This window comes from Equus caballus, unplaced genomic scaffold, assembly GCF_041296265.1.
Source record: "Equus caballus isolate H_3958 breed thoroughbred unplaced genomic scaffold, TB-T2T haplotype2-0000437, whole genome shotgun sequence".
Taxonomy (NCBI): Eukaryota; Metazoa; Chordata; class Mammalia; order Perissodactyla; family Equidae; genus Equus; species Equus caballus.
The window spans coordinates 3,507,309-3,512,957 of NW_027222394.1; the positions used below are offsets into that span (position 1 = coordinate 3,507,309).

General features: G+C 34.7%; 1 pseudogene; it reads right to left on the reverse strand.

Moving 5' to 3' along the window:
* Nucleotides 1-392: 392 nt before the first annotated feature.
* LOC138923011 (olfactory receptor 14C36-like) lies at nt 393-1,325 on the reverse strand (annotated as a pseudogene).
* Nucleotides 1,326-5,649: the final 4,324 nt, after the last annotated feature.

Below are 5,649 nucleotides of genomic sequence, written 5' to 3' on the forward strand. Positions count from 1 at the left end.
TGTCACATTTCGCTGAATAAGGTCAGGCAGTGTGGCCAACATGGTATTCACGTATTATATTTTTATGGTTCATTTGAGGCATTTTTGATATTTATATTGCTAAATAGTTGATGAATCATAAGCATGTATAATGTAAAATTATTTTCAACAAATACTTTGAATAATATCCACTTGTTAAATATGCTACTGCTAAAATTTCTTCAATGCATATCGTATGAGCGGTAAATTGAAAGGGTAATGTAAAACAAAATATTTTACAGCATTGATTACTTAGGTCTTGATAGGATGACAGTGGAGTTGTCAGTCTAATATTTGAAACTTAGACTTTAAGTGTATTTCATATGTTTACCATTTATTCAGTGAAATTTAGATTATCTTGAAATGTACCTTTATTATTTTCCTGAATAAGGCTTTCCTAATATGACTTTTCTTACAGATTTCTTTACCTGTTTATTTCTAAGACTGTAGATGATAGGATTCAAGAATGGAGGAACTATGGTATAAAATACAGAAAAAATCATGTCCAGAGTTGTTTCAGAGTTTACTGAAGGCCTTAGGTGCTCATAGAAACCACAACTGAGGAAGACAGACACCACAAGGATATGAGGGATGCAGGGGGAAAAGGCCTTCCCTTGCTCTCTTGTTGGAAACTTGAGCACCATAGAAAATATGCATGTATATGATATAGCAATGAAGATAAAGCAACTACCACATATCCCTATGGAAGAAACAAAAATTAAGAGTTCATTTCTAAAGGTGTCAGAGCAGGAGAGCCTCAGCAGTGAGGGGATGTCACAGAAGAACTGGTGCATCACATTGGACTTACAGAAAGGCAGCTGGAATGTGTTGCCAGTGTGCACGCCTGTATAGACAAGACCACTGAGTAGAGAAGCCAGTGTCATTTGGACACAGAATTGGTGGTTCATGATAATTGGGTAGTGGAGAGGCTGCCAGATTGCCACATAGCGATCTTGGGCCATTATAGTAAGAAACATCACCTCCACATATGCACAGTAAATGACCAAGAAGGTCTGAGTTGCACACGCAGCCACAGAAATGGTCCTCTTGCCAGTGAGAGATTGGGCACAGGCATTAGGGACAGTAACAGAAATGTAGCACATGTACAAGATGGATACATTCCTGAGGAAGAAGTACATAGGTGTCTGCAGTTTCTGGTCGATGGTGGTGACAGTGATAATCAGAAGATTCCCTAAATTAGTAGCCAGGTACATCAGTAGGAATACCACAGCTTGCAGTCACCTCAGCTTCCAGACATCAGCAAAGCCTGTGAGGATAAACTCAGTCACCATGGTGGAATTGACCATTTTCTGGAAATGCTTGATTGGAGAGGCAGAGGGATAAAAATAGGAAGAGTGAAAATAATTAATTTTTTAGAATAAAGCATTTACCTCTATTTTCTATGGATGGTTTTCGTTTGTGGGAATGGTCCACTCCTGGTCTTTTGATTTTTCTCAGCCACTCTTCAGTTGATATAGTATCAAGGTGCTAAGGATGAGATCCTCCAACCTATTCCTCTGTTTGTGACATGCAGAACTCTTCCTCTGTTTCTTCCAAAATATCCAATCCATGAGGTTTACGTTTTAACAAAAATTGAATTATTTAATGCAAGACAATCTCTGTAAGAGAAATAGTGTCTGAGAAAGAAAGGCGTTATCAGGAGCTGAATAATGCATTCACTCAGGATGTTGACACACAGCAGGGCTTTATCTCAGTGCCCTTCAAGTGTGGACTGTGTCTCATCAAGATCCCTGCCCTGTGTGGCATTACTCCTCCCAAGATCAGTGCAGAATCTGAGACTAAGAGTTCTCATATCTTTATAACACTTGTCATTGTGATGAATTCACTGTGGGGTCAGTAGGCTTATATTTTGCATGTCATTTTAAAATGTCATTTTTATAGACATCTATTTATTTTAATTGTTGAAAATAATCAATGTGCAAAATTTGGAGAAAATGAAAATGGGCCTTCACTACAGCTAGCTCAAGAGTCTCTGCTCTAGGTGGAGTGAGCATTGGTGGAGAAGATATCTGTGTGGTCACATGAGGACAGAGACACTGAATTTTTGCTACGATAATTTTTATAAATATCTTCTGTACATTCTTGAATAATCTAGAGCTAATAAAGTTGAATACTATATGATTGTAATAAAATGAGTGGGGACCGTTTCCCATCTTCATCTTCTGAGTAGTGCTTCCCATTGTTTGTATTCAATTTCTTCTATGATTACTTTTCTATCTACATTTACTATGAATCTTGACACTGATCCTACACAGAAATTTATCTCCCACAAGATAATAATCTGAAAGTTTCACATGCAAAGCATAACCCTTTTACTGCTCACCTCTACTCCTTCCTAACAAATTATCTTCTTATACCTTTTCTATAAATCCCATTTTTAAGTTACCTTCCTCCTTTTCTTGACTACCTCAGTTGTCGCCATTATTGTACCATCATATACAATGCTAGTAATCCAGACTATAGTTCATTTTATATTTTACATATGGAAATATTGATACCATTATAATATTTAAATGTATCCACGAAGAGGAACAATTTACTAATGAAGAAGCCATCTCAAAAAGTAAGGGAACTTTGGGGCTGGCCCAAGGTGTACTGGTTAAGTTTGGGCACTCTGATTCGGTGTCCCAGGATTGTGGGTTCAGATCCTGGGCATAGACCTACACCAGTTGTCAGCCATTCTGTGGTGGCAACCCACATACAAAATAGAGGAAGCTTGGCACAGATGTTAGCTCAGGGCTAATCTACTTCAGCAAAAAGAAAAAAAGTAAGGAAACTGAAATTTCAAAGATATATGTTTCTAGTTTTGGCTCAGTCTAAGGAAGTCAAGTCCTCAACACTCATACTTTTTATGGATCCAACCTTGTCAATTACTGACCATTTTTCATCTCCACTTTGTGCTTGCTTTCACTGTTTCATCAGAATATTACCAGATCCTCAGACATCTCTCCACTGCTCCATTTCACTGCATTGTTTTTCTAATGTTCTACTGTTTTCCATAAAGTGATAGTATTTTCACCCGTACGATGTTTAAAATTCCTCTATCTGTAAAATAGTTTGTCTTAGTCTTACTGATATCTTTCATTATTTTTTCCTTTTTCTTATTTTTCACTATGACAATTTTAAAAGGTTTTATCTATATATTCTAATGACAAATTTTTGGCAATAGCAATTGTACTTCTGAAACAGTTCTTATCAACTAAATTCCACGAGTGACCTGAGTGTTTATTTCCTCTTCAGCATCTTCTCATATTAATCACAATTTTCCTCTGGAGGCTGCTTTTCTCATCAGCTTTTCTAGAGAATCTCTCAAGCTGTATCTTTTCTCCAAGGTTGTATTTGTCAATAGCCAGCCCCAGGGATTTATATGTTACATTTCACATTTAAAGTGCAAAATTCAATTTATTTTGCACAACCTATTTGAAATCTATTTTTCTCTCTCCATTTTCCATTCTTCTGCTAAACAAACCCTATGCTGTCATCTGCGTAAACACCTCATTCTCAGCATAAGCTTGAATTTTTAGTCTTTCCCTGACAGCGCCACTTTTCCTCTTTTGCTCGTAGTATCATCTTTTCCTTTGTGATCTATCAGGTCTTTAAATCCAGCTGGAATAAAATTTTTGCTGTGAAACCTTCTTGATTTCCCCAAATTTATGTTCTTTTTTTATGTTTTCTTTAAAATTCAACATATTTTATTTAATTACAGGAATCCAGTAAGTGTTTATCACCTTCAGACTTTGATAAAATCTATCTGAATTTTGGATTTTATATTAATCTTTTTTTAAATTTTAGCACTTATGTTTCTACATGCATAACAGTTAATAAATACATGTATTTGGACATGCCTTATTGACCACTAAAAGCCTCTATTCTACTTATTCGTAAATGACTAGCTCTGTGATATTTTAAATATTAACTAATGTTATTCATAAGCCTTTGACAAGTAAACTTTATTACATTCTGTAATTCAAAATGTGCTTCCAAAAGTCGCACACATATTTTAACACTTACAAAACTTACATACGTGAGTGCACACACATATGCAATGCAGTTTTAGTATAAAAATGTTAAAATGATTGAAAAAGAAAGAAAAGGATGGTGATCAAGAAAGTTGAGATTGGTTCATTATATTTCAATTATAATTTTATGCCATATTAAAATATTTTGATTTTATGCAATTGTTGATATGTTAATATATAACATTATCTGTATATATATTTCTCTATTTATATATCTGTATATCTATTTTTTGTCTATCTGTCTGCTGTTTTCTGTCTGCTCTTTTATGTTATGTTTGTTGCCTTAATATTGATATTCCCCTTTGTCTCCTCTGGAACTTCTGTTCACACATTTTGCTCCTTTACCAAGTTTATGGTAAGTAAAATAGTTTGAATCATAAGATACAGCATAAATAAACAATTAATTAATTAACTTGTGTTATTTTTATATGTTGCACACAAGTTCACCACTCTCCCTGATATTACTGTTGTGGCATGAAAAACTATAGCAACAACTTTAAACATTTACTAAGAGTTCTCTATGCTTGTGCTTTACCTCAAATAATTGACTATTCATCTACTGGTCTGGCTTATTCCTTTAATAAAATGATTGATTGTTTCCCAGAATAAAATAAGTTGGACCATTGCATTGACATTCAAACTACAGAGTACTCACTCCTGAGTATTGCATATTCTTAACCTGGAGAGAAGAATAGTTTCTCTTGCTAGTTTCTCCAAATGAAGCTCAGAAAGACGGCTTAAACAAAATTTCTATGCATACAGGTTTTGAGAACATCTTCAGATGAAAAAAGTATGCTTCTTATGTTGTTAAAAATGTCAATCATGTTCTGCCCTATAAAATTACAAGCATGCCCATGTCATCACCAAGAAAACCTCGGGGAACACAGTCCTTACCATCCAGTTACAGCAGGTACCCCAAGGGTAATTCCAGGCAGGTAATGATTTCCAGAACACAGGTGAATAGGAACCAAGTATAATTCAAGAGTGGGCACAGAGGTTGAACAGATGGAAATATTTTTACCTGTGTGTGTAGGTAGATGATTCTTATGTTAAGGAACTTATGAAACTGAGGAGCAAAATTAACCTTCCTGATTTAGAGGGTTCATTGATGACATCTATGTGCATCTCAGAGACCACATTCTGTATTCCAAAGAGTCCAGATTAGTTGTTTCTGCCCTGAACTTGATGAATCAGCGATGACCTCAATCATTCCTTCTTTAGAATAGATCTATTTATATCTCTCATGTTCAATAATGGGAGAAATTGAAAAGGTTCCCTTAGTATCATTTCTTCTAAAAATCTAAAAATGTGCATAGTTCCATGGGGATATTTTGCCTACACACCGTATTTGATAGCAGTATAATGGATTTGGGCAATTTTTTAAAAAAATCTCTGTTTCTATTCATTAATTGGAGCTGTCCATGTGAGTTAAGTTAAATTAGTTAAACATTTATATATGATGTAAAACTCTCAAATTTTAATCACTGAGTGTTAAGTAAGAATATCTATATTTTAATGAAAATAATTCATTTCTATGGTGTGAAATTCATATAAATATTGAATTTTAAACTTATCTTACAGTGAGAGTTAA